The sequence below is a fragment of the Euphorbia lathyris genome, chromosome 10 (genome assembly GCF_963576675.1).
Source record: "Euphorbia lathyris chromosome 10, ddEupLath1.1, whole genome shotgun sequence".
NCBI classification, from domain to species: domain Eukaryota; kingdom Viridiplantae; phylum Streptophyta; class Magnoliopsida; order Malpighiales; family Euphorbiaceae; genus Euphorbia; species Euphorbia lathyris.
The window spans coordinates 76407474-76424994 of NC_088919.1; the positions used below are offsets into that span (position 1 = coordinate 76407474).

At 33.7% G+C, this 17521-nt stretch overlaps 1 long non-coding RNA gene across 14 annotated transcripts; it reads right to left on the reverse strand.

Moving 5' to 3' along the window:
- Positions 1-9107: 9107 nt before the first annotated feature.
- On the reverse strand, positions 9108-16629 carry LOC136209837 (uncharacterized). Of its 14 annotated transcripts, none has more exons than XR_010677702.1 (7): positions 16291-16629; positions 16158-16203; positions 14223-14291; positions 13061-13863; positions 10762-10830; positions 9746-10204; positions 9108-9454 (listed from the first exon to the last, which is right to left on the reverse strand). It is a non-coding gene; the product is annotated as an uncharacterized lncRNA (long non-coding RNA). The 14 variants fall into 14 exon arrangements; XR_010677700.1 differs by having other exon boundaries at positions 9746-9952; positions 11215-13863; XR_010677695.1 differs by having other exon boundaries at positions 11215-13863.
- Between the last annotated feature and the right edge of the window lie 892 nt (positions 16630-17521).

A 17521-nucleotide genomic window follows, 5' to 3' on the forward strand; every position in this document is an offset into this window, starting at 1 on the left:
TATTTAGGCCTGATATATGATTGTTTGCATTTAATTTCCAACAGCATATATGCCATAGGGGGTACAAAGTCGGTCAAAAATAATTAAGTAATTTAGAACGGCTCAATTCATATGTCTATGCTATAGGGGTATGAAAGCGGCCAAAATAAAATTAATTAAAACGGTCCAATTTATATGTCTATGCTATAGGGGTATGAAAGCGGTCAGAATAACAATTAACTGAATAATTTAGAACGACTCAATTCATACCTCTATGCTATAGGGGTATGAAAGCGGTCAAAAATAAAATTAATTAAAATAACCAAACGTTCCAATTTATACGTCTATGCTATAGGGGTATAAAAAACGGCATAACATAATTAAATATCCTCCCAATCAGTAAAGACTTAAAAGGTGCAATTCATAATCCTTCATTACGAATTTACATCTACAATATTAATCTTGTCTTAAAATTATACGTTTATTATAAAAAGTATATAAAACAAAGATGAATGAATTAGATAAATCAAGTAAGTTTAATATAAAAATCCCATCTTTTAGTACCAATTTTGGGCGGGGTAGGGTGATTACTCAAAGTTTTCTTCCCTACACGTAACCGACAAACGAACCAAAAATCTCCATTTCGCAGACCCCCTTATCCATTAAAATTTTACCCAATTTCGGTGTCCAATCACACCTTAATTTTGATTGGTGGCGACTCTATAAAATGATTTAAAAACATAAAAAACTACTAACTAACTAGTTAAAATTCAACGCCCGGCATCCGTGCCCGGAAAAATCCGGTTGCGACACTAAGAACAAGGTGAGGTGGGATTAGTCGAACTGATAAATATACGAATCATTTGGTTACTCATTCTCGATAAGATTTATCCATTTGCAAAGACATTTTTATAGTTTAAAAGTTTACAAATATGGTTTATGGTATTTCTCTTGTCCTCCAATCATGTGGCTTGGATTATTTTCAAATATGAACAACGTGGCTTAAAAGTTTGCAAACCCGTATGGTTTGGTTCATTCCCTTAGGAAATACCGTCCAAATGTATTAAAAACCAAATTTCATAGCCTAATTAGGACACGAATTGAATTTGGATCTTATCAGATCTATCTCAATCTCTTTCTCTTTTCAATTTAGACCTTTAGAATTGAAAATAAATAAACTGTAACTTTTTCTCCATTTTTTTCTATACTGTATTCTTCAGTCTACTACTCCACCAGTGAAGGGCAACGTCTGCCCCTCCTATCCCCGAGAAGAGAGAAACCATATTTATTCCTCTTGAGAATAAGTCATTTAGCATAGATATATGGTACGCAACTGTATCAATCTGAGATAAGTTTTCAATTTTAAAACCATATGTTAGATTGGAGAACAAGAGGAATATTAGGGGTAAATGACACCCATAGACTGTATTGGTGAACTTTTAAACTATAAAAACGTCTTTGCAAATGCATAGATCTTACCGGGAATAAGCTACCAAGCCATTTATATCTATCCGTTCGACTCCACCCCTTATGCTGTTCCTAGTAAAACTAATAAGCATTTATCTCATCTAGCTCAAGTAGTGCAACTTCATTCCTCCCAACCTATACCAGATTGTATTTCTTGCATTGATCAAGAACAAACTTCTTGACACCCAAAGGAGGTTCTCCTTCATAAGCCCTAACAACTTGATGAATCTTATCCGACAATTCCATCCTCCTGTAACTATTTCCAGGCACTCGTACTGTCCCATGAAAGCCACCATTTATACTGACCATAAATGGTGGCATTTATGGGACATGAGTGCCTGAAAACGGTTACCGGAGTGTGAAATTGACGGAGAAGATTCATCAAGATGTTGGGCTTATGAAGGAGAACCTCCTTTGAGTGTTAAGACGTTTGTTCTTGAGCAGTGCAAAAAATACAATCTGCTATGGATTGGAAGGAACAAAGTTGCACTACTTGACCCAGATGAGTTAGAAAATGCTTCTTGGTTTTCCTAAGAACAAGGGGAGGAAGGATTAGTCGAACTGATAAATATATAAATCATTTGGTTACTCATTCTCGATAAGATTTATGCATTTGCAAAGACATTTTTATTGTTTAAAAGTTTACAAATATTGTTTATGGTATTTCTCTTGTTCTCCAATCATGTGGCTTGGATTATTTTCAAATATGAACAACATGGATTAAAAGTTTGCAAACCCCTACGGTTTACCGTCCAAATGTATTAAAAACCAAATTTCATAGCCTAATTAGTACACGAATTGAATTTGGATCTTATCAGATCTATCTCAATCTCTTTCTCTTTTCAATTTAGACCTTTAGAATTGAAAATAAATAAACTGTAACTTTTTCTCCATTTTTTTCTATACTGTATTCTTCAGTCTACTACTCCACCAGTGAAGGGCAACGTCTGCCCCTCCTATCCCCGAGAAGAGAGAAACCATATTTATTCCTCTTGAGAATAAGTCATTTAGCATAGATATATGGTACGCAACTGTATCAATCTGAGATAAGTTTTCAATTTTAAAACCATATGTTAGATTGGAGAACAAGAGGAATATTAGGGGTAAATGACACCCATAGACTGTATTGGTGAACTTTTAAACTATAAAAACGTCTTTGCAAATGCATAGATCTTACCGGGAATAAGCTACCAAGCCATTTATATCTATCCGTTCGACTCCACCCCTTATGCTGTTCCTAGTAAAACTAATAAGCATTTATCTCATCTAGCTCAAGTAGTGCAACTTCATTCCTCCAAACCTATACCAGATTGTATTTCTTGCATTGATCAAGAACAAACTTCTTGACACCCAAAGGAGGTTCTCCTTCATAAGCCCTAACAACTTGATGAATCTTATCCGACAATTCCATCCTCCTGTAACTATTTCCAGGCACTCGTACTGTCCCATGAAAGCCACCATTTATACTGACCATAAATGGTGGAATTTATGCGACATGAGTGCCTGAAAACGGTTACCGGAGTGTGAAATTGACGGAGAAGATTCATCAAGATGTTGGGCTTATGAAGGAGAACCTCCTTTGAGTGTTAAGACGTTTGTTCTTGAGCAGTGCAAAAAATACAATCTGCTATGGATAGGAAGGAACAAAGTTGCACTACTTGACCCAGATGAGTTAGAAAATGCTTCTTGGTTTTCCTAAGAACAATCGGAGGTGGGATTAGTCGAACTGATAAATATATAAATCATTTGGTTACTCATTCTCGATAAGATTTATGCATTTGCAAAGACATTTTTATAGTTTAAAAGTTTACAAATATGGTTTATGGTATTTCTCTTGTTCTCCAATCATGTGGCTTGGATTATTTTCAAATATGAACAACGTGGCTTAAAAGTTTGCAAACCCCTACGGTTTGGTTCGTTCCCTTAGGAAAGACCGTCCAAATGTATTAAAAACCAAATTGCATAGCCTAATTAGTACACGAATTGAATTTGGATCTTATCAGATCTATCTCAATCACTTTCTCTTTTCAATTTAGACCTTTAGAATTGAAAATAAATAAACTGTAACTTTTTCTCCATTTTTTTCTATACTGCATTCTTCAGTCTACTACTCCACCAGTGAAGTGCAACGTCTGCCCCTTCTATACCCGAGAAGACAGACACCATATTCATCCCTCTTGAGAATAAGTCTTTCAGCATAGATAAATGGTACGCAACTGTATCAATCTGAAATAAGTTTTCAATTTTAAAACCATATGTTAGATTGGAGAACAAGAGGAATATTAAGGGTAAATGACACCCATAGACTGTATTGGTGAACTTTTAAACAATAAAAACATATTTGCAAATGCATAGATCTTACCGGGAATCAGCTACCAAGCCATTTACATCTATCCATTCGACTCATCCCCTTATGCGGTTCCTAGGAAAACTAATAAGCATTTATCTCATCTGGCTCAAGAAGTCCAACTTCGTTCCTCCCAACCTATACCAGATTGTATTTCTTGCATTAATCAAGAACAAACTTCTTGACACCCAAAGGAGGTTCTCCTTCATAAACCCTAACAACTTGATGAATCTTATCCGACAATTCCGTCCTCCTGTAACTATTTTCAGGCCCTCGTACTGTCCCATGAAAGCCACCATTTATACAGACCATAAATGGTGGCATTTATGGGACATGAGTGCCTGAAAACGGTTATCGGAGTGTGAAATTGAAGGAGAAGATTCATCAAGATGTTGGGCTTATGAAGGAGAACCTCCTTTGAGCGTTAAGACGTTTGTTCTTGAGCAGTGAAAAAATACAATCTGCTATGGATTGGAAGGAACAAAGTTGCACTACTTGACCCAGATGAGTTAGAAAATGCTTCTTGGTTTTCCTAAGAACAAGGGGAGGTGGGATTAGTCGAACTGATAAATATATAAATCATTTGGTTACTCATTCTCGATAAGATTTATGCATTTGCAAAGACCTTTTTATAGTTTAAAAGTTTACAAATATAGTTTATGGTATTTCTCTTGTTCTCCAATCATGTGGCTTAGATCATTTTCAAATATAAACGTGGTTTAAAAGTTTGCAAACCCGTACGGTTTGGTTCATTCCCTTAGGAAATACCGTCCAAATGTATTAAAAACCAAATTTCATATCTTAATTAGGACACGAATTGAATTTGGATCTTATCAGATCTATCTCAATCTCTTTCTCTTTTCAATTTAGACCTTTAGAATTGAAAATAAATAAACTGTAACTTTTTTTCTATAGTGCATTCTTCAGTCTACTACTCCACCAGTGAAGGGCAACGTCTGCCCCTCCTATCCCCGAGAAGAGAGACACCATATTTATCGCTCTGGAGAATAAGTCTTTCAGCATAGATAAATGGTACGCAACTGTATCAATCTGAAATAAGTTTTCAATTTTAAAACCATATGTTAGATTGGAGAACAAGAGGAATATTAAGGGTAAATGACACCCATAGACTGTATTGGTGAACTTTTAAACAATAAAAACATATTTGCAAATGCATAGATCTTACCGGGAATCAGCTACCAAGCCATTTATATCTATCTATTCGACTCATCCCCTTATGCGGTTCCTAGGAAAACTAATAAGCATTTATCTCATCTGGCTCAAGTAGTGCAACTTCGTTCCTCCCAACCTATACCAGATTGTATTTCTTGCATTGATCAAGAACAAACTTCTTGACACCCAAAGGAGGTTCTCCTTCATAAGCCCTAACAACTTAATGAATCTTATCCGACAATTCCGTCCTCCTGTAACAATTTTCAGGCACTCGTATTGTCCCATGAAAGCCACCATTTATACTGACCATAAATGGTGGCATTTATGGGACATGAGTGCCTGAAAACGGTTATCTGAGTGTGAAATTGAAGGAGAAGATTCATCAAGATGTTGGGCTTATGAAGGAGAACCTCCTTTGAGTGTTAAGACGTTTGTTCTTAAGCAGTGCAAAAAATACAATCTGCTATGGATTGGAAGGAACAAAGTTGCACTACTTGACACAGTTGAGTTAGAAAATGCTTCTTGGTTTTCCTAAGAACAAGGGGAGGTGCGATTAGTCGAAATGATAAATATATAAATCATTTGGTTACTCATTCTCGATAAGATTTATGCATTTGCAATGACATTTTTATAGTTTAAAAGATTACAAATATGGTTTATGGTATTTCTCTTGTTCTCCAATCATGTGGCTTGGATTATTTTTAAATATGAACAACGTGGTTTAAAAGTTTGCAAACCCGTACGATTTGGTTCATTCCCTTAGGAAATACCGTCCAAATGTATTAAAAACCAAATTTCATATCTTAATTAGGACAGGAATTGAATTTGGATATTATCAGATCTATCTGAATCTCTTTCTCTTTTCAATTTAGACCTTTAGAATTGAAAATAAATAAACTGTAACTTTTTTTCTATATTGCATTCTTCAGCCTACTACTCCACCAGTGAAGGGCAACGTCTGCCCCTCCTATCCCCAAGAAGAGAGACACCATATTTATCGCTCTTGAGAATAAGTCTTTCAGCATAGATAAATGGTACCCAACTGTATCAATCTGAAATAAGTTTTCAATTTTAAAACCATATGTTAGATTAGAGAACAAAAGGAATATTAGGGGTAAATGACACCCATAGACTGTATTGGTGAACTTTTAAACAATAAAAACGTCTTTGCAAATGCATAGATCTTACCGGGAATCAGCTACCAAGCCATTTATATCTATCTATTCGACTCATCCCCTTATGCGGTTCCTAGGAAAACTAATAAGCATTTATCTCATCTGGCTCAAGTAGTGCAACTTCGTTCCTCCCAACCTATACCAGATTGTATTTCTTGCATTGATCAAGAACAAACTTCTTGACACCCAAAAGAGGTTCTCCTTCATAAGCCCTAACAACTTGAGATTATCGAAGTGTGAAATTGAAGGAGAAGATTCATCAAGATGTTGGGCTTATGAAGGAGAACCTCCTTTGAGTGTTAAGACGTTTGTTCTTGAGCAGTGCAAAAAATACAATCTGCTATGGATTGGAAGGAACAAAGTTAAACTACTTGACCCAAATGAGTTAGAAAATGCTTCTTGGTTTTCCTAAGAACAAGGGGAGGTGGGATTAGTCGAACTGATAAATATATAAATCATTTGGTTACTCATTCTCGATAAGATTTGTGCATTTGCAAAGACCTTTTTATAGTTTAAAAGTTTAGAAATATAGTTTATGGTAATTCTCTTGTTCTCCAATCATGTGGTTTAGATCATTTTCAAATATAAACAACGTGGTTTAAAAGTTTGCAAACCCGTACGGTTTGGTTCATTCCCTTAAGAAATACCGTCCAAATGTATTAAAAACCAAATTTCATATCTTAATTAGCACACGAATTGAATTTGGATCTTATCAGATCTATCTCAATCTCTTTCTCTTTTCAATTTAGACCTTTAGAATTGAAAATAAATAAACTGTAACTTTTTTTCTATAGTGCATTCTTCAGTCTACTACTCCACCAGTGAAGGGCAACGTCTGCCCCTCCTATCCCCGAGAAACCATATGTTAGATTGGAGAACAAGAGGAATATTAAGGGTAAATGACACCCATAGACTGTATTGGTGAACTTTTAAACTATAAAAACGTCTTTGCAAATGCATAGATCTTACCGGGAATAAGCTACCAAGCCATTTATATCTATCCGTTCGACTCCACCCCTTATGATGTTCCTAGTAAAACTAATAAGCATTTATCTCATCTAGCTCAAGTAGTGCAACTTCATTCCTCCCAACCTATACCAGATTGTATTTCTTGCATTGATCAAGAACAAACTTCTTGACACCCAAAGGAGGTTCTCCTTCATAAGCCCTAACAACTTGATGAATCTTATCCGACAATTCCGTCCTCCTGTAACTATTTTCAGGCACTCGTACTGTCCCATGAAAGCCACCATTTATACTGACCATAAATGGTGGCATTTATGGGACATGAGTGCCTGAAAACAGTTATCGGAGTGTGAAATTGAAGGAGGAGATTCATCAAAATGTTGGGCTTATGAAGGAGAACCTCCTTTGAGTGTTAAGACGTTTGTTCTCTAGCAGTGCAAAAAATACAATCTGCTATGGATTGGAAGAAACAAAGTTGCACTACTTGACCCAGATGAGTTAGAAAATGCTTCTTGGTTTTCCTAAGAACAATGGGAGGTGGGATTAGTCGAACTGGTAAATATATAAATCATTTGGTTACTCATTCTCGATAAGATTTATGCATTTACAAAGACATTTTTATAGTTTAAAAGATTACAAATATGGTTTATGGTATTTCTCTTGTTCTCCAATCATGTGGCTTGGATTATTTTCAAATATGAACAACGTGGTTTAAAAGTTTGCAAACCTGTACGGTTTGGTTCATTCCCTTAGGAAATACCGTCCAAATGTATTAAAAGAGTCAAAAGTCTAATGATAGATAGCTATTTTGATTTTTATATTTATTTATTTTTATAAATTAACCTAACTATCACAAACAAACCCTAAAACAAAAACAAAAACAAAATATCAAATTGAGCATCTCCTCCTCTTGCATATCTCTTTAATTTAATTTTCATTCTCTCTCGAAACACACCTAGTATCTATCTAAAAATGCCTAATTGAAAAAATAAATTGAACCAAGTTCTTACATCATTTACAATTCTCCTATATAAATTTATTTTCTGAAGATGAGAATTGAATGGTGTCAAACTTTGATAAAGGGTTAAAGTATAGTCCTAAATTAAGTGAAAACTAATGAAACCAAATTGAGTAGTGAATTCGCGTTAGATAGACAGATTTAATCTTATTGAAGAATCGAATCAATGATAATTTTTTAATTAAGGAGAATATTGTTAATGGATTAATTAAGCAAATAATACTGAAACATTTTATAGTTCATCACAACACCAATATTAGAAACAACAAAATACAAACTTTTGCTCTTATTATTCCAGCTCTCAAATGTGCAAAATGAAAATACAACACACAAAGCCTTTAAATAGGCTTTATTAATGACACATTAATCCATAAAACACCATACATTTTAATTTTAAATTTTTATGGCACATATTTGACTATTTCAAACCACACTTTTCAACTAAAGTCTTCACTCACATGCATATATGGTCAATATTTAACTCCCAATTGGCTTCTATTCAAATATATAATTATTTTTTTATTTTATTTTTTTCAACATGCCCCTCTCTTTTTGGAGTATTCATTCTCATTGGCATTCACTATTATTAATAAATTTCAAATACCAAGAGGGATAAATATAGTTTCTCATAGGAAGGGCAGACTAAAGAATGTAGTATAGAAACGAAAATGGAGAAAAAGTTAGTTAATTTATTTTTAATTCTAAAGGTCTAAATTGAAATGAGAAAGAGAATGAGATAAAAAATATTTAGGCTATGCACAGAGTTTTAATTTTGGAACTATAGAAATATTTATTAGTTGTAGAAAGGGAAAGATTAAGGACGGTGTGAATTCAAAGTCTGAATTCTATGAGTGTGAGTGTTTAAAGCATTGTAAGGAGATCGATAACTTTTTCTTCAAATCCTAAACATCCAACACCTCTAAAACAGGAATAAATTCTACAATATTTGGACTAGTCCCCATCTCCATCATCTTCCTTATCGTGCTGGACATTCAATTCTTTATAGAAAAAAAGCTTAATTTGGACACGAAGAACAACATGAAAGAAATACGAACAAATGGAGGAAACACATAATGAGATGTCACCCATAAGGTAATAGATTTTAGTGAGACAAATTGAAAGTTGTATTTAATGTACCTTTTAGACATCTCTGCTTTACTGTAAGTGCTATCATCAAACATGGGAAAGGTGGATGCTACACCAAGAGAGCAAATTTACCAAAAAAAAATGATACTTTCACAAGGGGAACGATGCCAACAAGGTTGTTCTCAAACTTGCATAACGTTCAAGTCTTCAATGCTAGTGGACGCTGCTACAAAGAAGAAAAACCTGCATATTTTGTTGTTTAAAGCATTGTAAGTTAATCGATAACTTTTTCTTCAAACCCTAAACATCCAACACCTCTAAAACAGGAATAAATTCTACAATATTTGGACTAGTCCCCATCTCCATCATCTTCCTTATCGTGCTTGACATTCAATTCTTTATAGAAAAAAGCTTAATATGTACACGAAGAACAACATGAAAGAAATACGAACAAATGGAGGAGACACATAATGAGATGTCAACCATAAGGTAATAGATTTTAGTGAGACAAATTGAAAGTTGTATTTAATGTACCTTTTAAACCTCTCTCCTTTTCTGTAAGTACTATCATCAAACATGGGAAAGGTGGATGCTACACCAAGAGAGCAAATTTACTAAAAAACTGATACTTTCACAAGCAGTATGATGCCAACAAGGTTGCTCTCAAACTTGCATAACGTTCAAGTCTTCAATGCTAGTGGACGCCTAGAAATTGGGACCGCTGCTACAAAGAAGAAAAACCTGCATATCTTGTTGTTAAAATATTACAAACAATTAAATAGAGCACTAGCTGTTCCTTCATTACTTCGCTTCTAAAGATGTTAAGAAATCCGGGAAAACCATTTTCTACCAAAGCTGCCTCTTCTAATGCCATTTGAAAATCGCTTAATTGCATTTGTACGTATAATTGAGTCTGTCTCTCAAATGCGCAATAAGTTGTCGGAACACAATATAGATATGTTCCCCTTGCTTGAAACTTTCTCAGAATTAAATCTACCCTTGTATAAACAATTCAATCAATCAGATTTTTATATTAATAAAATTTCACATTTATTCTTAGGATTCATAAACAAAAAATGCATCAAAACAATATCAGAATCCCTAAAATTACTTTCTTTTAAATAAGGTTGTAATTTGATGCACATGCACAAAACTACTCTAAAATGGAGCAATAAGATAACCAAGATGGTCCTTCCTTTTGTGAACAATGCACTTCATGTCTACTTAAACTAAGTCGAAATCGAAATTCTTCAAACCTAAAATGGTCAAAAAAGAAGACTGAACCTCATCCTCTATGAATGGGATGGAAACCTTCTTAATACACGCTGCCTCCCAAGCATGAAAAAAAGATCCAAAAATAGGATGAGCAGGAGACTCCTTAAGATACACATTTGCCAAGTAAAATTGTACTTTGGAAAATGTGTTTTTGTTTAATTATTCTCCACTATGGCTTTTAGTTTATTTCAGCTAATGTTCCACCAAAATGCTTCTCAAAATTCTCAAATTGCTACAAACTTCAAATGAACAGAATGTTGACATGCATACATTACCTGCTCCTGTAGATTCGGATCCATCATTCTACATCTGATCTCAATTCAACTACCCCGTGGGTTCCTAGTCTGCAAACAAGACTTCAAATACTCAAAACCTTAGAAACAAAGTAATGAATAAGAAGATAAGAAAGATATGAAATGCAAAATTTCCATTAACATCACATAACAGAAGACCGAAAATATTGTAATGGGTCACCAGAATACGTGACCCAAACACGGAAACAGAATCGTCATCGAGAACTGAACAGCAATTCATGTACAATGCGAAACATGAGAATGAAGCAATATTCAAAACCAAGCAAACAGCAAAGTATATTGATGAAAAGTGAAGCAATATCAATGAGTAAAGGCAATAAACAAAAATGCAGAACAGAATCAAAGCACCGTTTAAATAACAGAAATAAGAAATGAGTAACCGATAAGTCAAAATCATAAAACCGAATAGGTTACCAGTTGAAGGGAAAAAAAAGGCAGATACAATTAAGTAGGAACGGCAGTAATTGCAGGAATTTGAGAAAGAAGGAGAAGATGAGAGAATGGCCGTATAAACTCATATTATATGTTTTTTTTTTGCATTGCCATCTGAATCTCCTCTCTTCGGATTTCCATTAACTACAGACATGATGCAAAAATAAGAATCAAGATCTAAATCAAGATTGCAGTTTTAATTACAATAAAACAAATGGGTAACACATAAAGACATTTTCTTCAAGATATTCGCTATTGGGAGTTCGTCATGTATATCTCATAACCAACATCAATCTCAAATATTTTCAAATTAACAGAAAAATGTATTGAGTTAGTGGCTGTAACATATAGATATCAATGACAGAACAAGCAGAAAAAAACAGATGAAGAACAAAGAAAATTGTAATCAAAGAATAAGAGAGATTTGGAGTGTTTTCTTGGGATTTATAATTTATCGGTTCGACTAATCCCACCTCCCCTTGTTATTAAGAAAACCAAGAAGCATTTTTTATCTCATTTGGATCAAGCAGTGCAAGTTTGTTCCTCCCAACCCATACCAGATTATATTTCTTGCACTGATCAAGAACAAACGTCTTAACACTCAAAAGGGGGGGTCTCCTTCATAAGCCCCAACAAGATGACGAACCTTCTACCTTAATTTCACGCTCCGGTAACCGTTTTCAGGCACTCGTGTCCCATAAAGGCCAACATTTATGGTCAGTGGATGCATTTGAACAAGAAGAAACATGTATCTTCAAATTCATAACAGATTTCCCCTTGTTCCAATGCATCCACTGACAATAAATGGTGGCTTTCATGGGACACGAGTGCCTGAAAACATTTACAATAGCATGAAATTGATGGAGAAGATTCATCAAGTTGTTTGGGCTTATGAAGGAGAACATCCTTTTAGTGTCAAGAAGTTTGTTCTTGATCAGTTAGGAATTAGGAAATACAATCTGGTATATGTTGGAAAGAACAAAGTTGCACTACTTGAGCCAGATGAGATAGAAATGTCTATTAGTTTTCCTAGGAACCGCACAAGGGAAGGTGGGATTAGTCGAATGGATAAATATAAATCGTTTGGTATCTTATTCCCGGTAAGATCTACGGATTTGCAAAGACATTTTTATAGTTTAAAAGTTTGCAAATACATTGTATGAGTGTCATTTGCCCCTAATATTCCTCTTGTTCTCCAATCTAACATATTGTATTAAAATTGAAAACTTATTTCAAATTGATACAGTTGCATACCAATTACCCATACTGGAAAACTTATTCCCAAGAGGGATAACTATGGTGTCTCTATTCTCAGGGATAGAAAGGGCAGACGTTGCTCTTCACCGGCGGAGTAGTAGACTGAAGAATGTAGTATAGAAAAAAGAAAAAGAGAATAAGATAGATCTAGTAAGATCCAAATGCAATTCATGTCCTAATTAGGCTATACAATTGGTTTTTTTTTTACTAATAATCACATGGTTTTGATTTGGGAACTATAGAAATATTTATTAATTGTAGAAAGAGGAAAGATTAAGGAAATGGGTGAATTCAAGGTCTAAATTTTCTTCCCCGAATTTAAAATCTGAATTCTATGAGTGTCTGTGTTTAAACTATTGTACGGAAATTGATAATTGTTCTTCAAACCCTAAACATCCAACACCTCTAAGACAAGAATAAATTCGGTAATATTTGGACTAGTCGCAATTTCCATCATCTTCTCTATCGTGCTTGAGATTCAATCCTTTCATAGAAAAAAGCTTAATATGGACATGAAGAACATGAAAGAAATAAGAACAAATGGAGGAGACACATGACCGGTCATTTTTACCTATTTTACATGAAAGCTGAGGAGTGTTTCATGATTAAGTTCATGAAAAATGAAGCCATCCACTTTCTATCTCGAGAATAGCACTCAGTCAATACATCTTTTTTAGCACTATTCTCATATGTACTTGCATGATACAACACAGAGCTATTACATCTTTAGCCCCTTTATACATGTCCTGAAACATTAACAATATCATTGCAACAACTATGGATTACCAAGCAGTATCATTTTTGTGGAGATATAAAGCTAGAACCAGATCAGTCATGGACGGCCAAGCGACGTATCAGCATTAGCTGAAGTATAGTTGTGCAATACTTGCCTTGTTCATTGAAAAAGGACATCGTGTTTTATTTTTACTTTTGTTTTTTAAATCCAATTTAACTCTGTGGATTATATAGAGAATAACTTCCCAAATAATCCATTAAAAAAAATTCATGGGAACATTTTTCTTTAGCTATCTGATAAAGAACATAAACAAAAAGGGGATTCAATTAAGCAACTTCCTAAATCAAGTCTTATCCAAAATACAAGCATATATTTTTACCTTTTCAGCATCTAATTGCATTTGTACACAAGAAGAAATAGAGGCCTTAACTGTCTTTCTGAGCAAGAAAAGATCCAATTCAATATTTCCAGCATCATGATCAAGCTTTGGTTCAGTTAGAAGAACGGATCCAGGATAAGTCTCGTTGAGAACTGAAACTTGTATGCATGAAATGTGGCTCCATCAAGCTTCCCTCCCCAGTTTCCAGATAATGCATGAATTCTGGTTGTTCCATGCAATTCCTTCCTTTTTGTACTTCCTACCGAATGTTAGTTTTGGAATTGAGAATAGATGTGCAAAAGGGAAACGCAAGCAGAGACAAATTAATACAAAAAAGAGTGAATAAAATACAAGCATAGTCGTGCATTATCTCATCTTCAGAATTCAAAGGGCGAGTATGTTAGCATAACTCAATTAAATAATCAAATTATTGTTAAGCAATTATTTTCATTTGATTCTTTGCCAAGTAAAATTGTACTTTGGAATCTGTGTTTTTGTTTAATTATTCTCCACTATGGCTTTTAGTTTATTTCAGCTAATGTTCCATCAAAATGCTTCTCAAAATTCTCAAATTGCTACAAACTTCAAATGAACAGAATGTTAACATGCATACATTACCTGCTCCTGTAGATTCGGATCCATCATTCTACATCTGATCTCAATTCAACTACCCTGTGGGTTCCTAGTCTGCAAACAAGACTTCAAATACTCAAAACCTTAGAAACAAAGTAATGAGATATGAAATGCAAAATTTCCATTAACATCACATAACAGAAGACCGAAAATGTTGTAATGGGTCACCAGAATACGTGACCCAAACACGGAAACAGAATCGTCATCGAGAACTGAACAGCAATTCATGTACAATGCGAAACATGAGAATCAAGCAATATTCAAAACCAAGCAAACAGCAAAGTAAATTGATGAAAATTGAAGCAATATCAGTGAGTGAAGGCAATAAACAAAAATGCAGAAAAGAATCAAGGCACCGTTTAAATAACAGAAATAAGAAATGAGTAACCGATAAGCCAAAATCAGAAAACCGAATAGGTTACCAGTTGAAGGGAAAAAAATGCAGATACAATTAATTAGGAACGGCAGTAATTGCAGGCAGGAATTTGAGAAAGAAGGAGAAGATGAGAAGAATGTCGGCCAAATGAGTCTAAATTTACCAAAATTAAGTATAAACTCATATTATATGTTTTTTTTTTGCAAAGCCATCTGAATCTCCTCTCTTCGGATTTCCATTAACTAAAGACATGATGCAAAAATAAGAATCAAGATCTAAATCAAGATTGCAGTTTTAATTACAATAAAACAAATGGGTAACACATAAAGACATTTTCTTCAAGATATTCGCTCTTGGGAGTTCGTCATGTATATCTCATAACCAACATCAATCTCAAAGATTTTCAAATTAACAGAAAAATGTATTGAGTTAGTGGCTGTAACATATAGATCAATGACAGAACAAGCATAAAAAAACACATGAAGAACAAAGAAAATTGTAATCTATCTCTATGCTCCAGGAACCAAAGAACAAGAGAGATTTGGAGTGTTTTCTCGGGATTTATGAATACTTAATTAATATATTTTGGAGTGTATTGCATAAAGAAATTAAAACAACATGCACAATTTCCATGAAGTTTTTTCCGAGAATCAGTGGATGCTAAAGAACCCGAACCCCACTTGGATCCATCCCTGATTCATAAGTATGGTAGAGAAACTTCAACTTAGCTTTTGGGATATGAAAATCCAATAGCATCCAACAGTATATGCATATATTCAATAATCAAATTAGTCAATCTTAAAATAATTACAACAATTAATTGATAAATAATTCAGAAAATACAATCTTAATCCTTCCAAAGACATGGATCATCTCAATGTGCAACTAAATTCCCAAACTTGTAATTAAAACAGAATTATTGATTATTATGTATAAGTTTTCCTTAATCAGAATTAATTTAAGCTTCTAAGAATTGAATTCCTAAGATGGCTCAAATCCCTGCCCCTCAATGTCCTTCCATTTCCAGTACAAACGGATACATTTTTTCTTTTCCGTACAAGTTACATTTTTATATACCATGTTGCACAGAAACTCTTCTCCATCAGTGTTTCCCCGTTTTTCAAATTCTGTGCAACATAGCACATACATTATCCTGTAATTCAGAAATGCCAGTCTATAAATTCCCTCTCTTTACTTGGAAAGAATGGAAATGAATTAAGTTATTCAATGGAATTAAATTCACTCTGTTTATCAGTGTTGGATCAAACAATAAGAAAAAACATATAATATATTCACCACACATCAGCATACCAAAGATAAATGGATTCGAGGAATTATAAAGTTGAACATATTTCAAGTAATCCTATCATCAGTGTAATTATAAACAAACACATCATCTAACAAACGTATTTAACAATAGATCTATTGAAATCACCATTAGAATCAAAAACTTAAAGCTCTTTAGATCTTTAGTTAAGCAAAATTAAATCAAAAACTTGCCATTAAAACATGAAAACCAACAAAGCAAAAGTGCAAAGATTTACCATAAAATTGTAAGCACTAACTGGATTGGTTAAGCAAAATAGTTTCCTGTAAAAAAATCATCACGGAATCAAAATCCATATGAGAAATTGCAATTTCCCAAATCAACAAAAACACAGAAAGAAGGGTTTCTACCGAATTAAGCTTGATTCTTCCTTCATAGTCCGCTCCCCCACATCAGAAATTTACCGGACCGTAATCCTAATCGCATAAAAAGTATTGGTGAACGCTAATTTAATTGGGTTTCATAGATTTGATTGCGCCACTTTCTGGAGAAGATAAACCCTAATCCTAATCACATAACAAGTATACATAATCGCTATTCGGCGACTGAGAAGGAGGGGCTATCCGCGATTGCGATCTCGCAGAGGAGATATCAATGTCGAATGCCTATATCTATGAACAATAGGTAACCCTAATCTCTATTCGGAGATTGAGGAGGTGCGGAGAAGAGCAAAGGTCTAACTTCACTTATATAGGTATTGAATTTGTGTGAGATATTGAATTTGTGCGAGATAATAGGCTTCAATTTCAATTACCCCTAAATTTTGAAAATTTTCTAAATTCTCCAAATATTATTATCTAATTACATTCAATATCCTTATTTTCTTGTCCAATTCCATTTAATGGCTATTTTGGTTCACATAATGGAATAAAATGGCTATTTTAATAGAATAGCAAAGAATGGAATAGGAATTCCTAGCAATAATTATTTCTTTGTTTGGTTCGTGGAATAAGATAGAATGTAATAGATAATTTTTTTATTCAAAAGACAATATTACCCTCAAATATAATATCTTATTTCTTATTAAATTTTAAATATTACTATAAATTGTTCAAATATTTAATATATATTATTATTTAATATAAAAAATAGAAAAACGTGAAAAAACGTGAAAAAAAACGTAAAAATTTGTTAAAAACACGAAAACGTGAAAACACAAAAAGTGAAAAAATTCTGAAATCACGAAAAGTAAAAATATTTAAAACAAAAAAACATGAAAAGGTGGAAAAATAAGAAAATGTGAAAAAACACGAAAAACACGAAAACGTGAAAAGGTGTTAAACACACGAAAATGTGAACTATGCGTTTATTACGTTTTTTCATATTTTCATGGTTTTTGTATTTTTTTTATGTTTTTTCGTGTTTACCAAGTTTTTTTATTTTTCGCATTTGTTCACATTTTTGTATTTTTCCCGTTTTGTCACGTTTTCGTGTTATTCACGTTATTGTTTTTTTTTTGTATTTTTTCACTTTTTCTCATTTTCACGTTTCAGTTTTTCGCGTTTTTGCATTTTTCGCATTTTGTTACTATTTTGTATTATTCATGTTTTTCCATGTCTTTCGTGTTTTTTACGTTTTCAT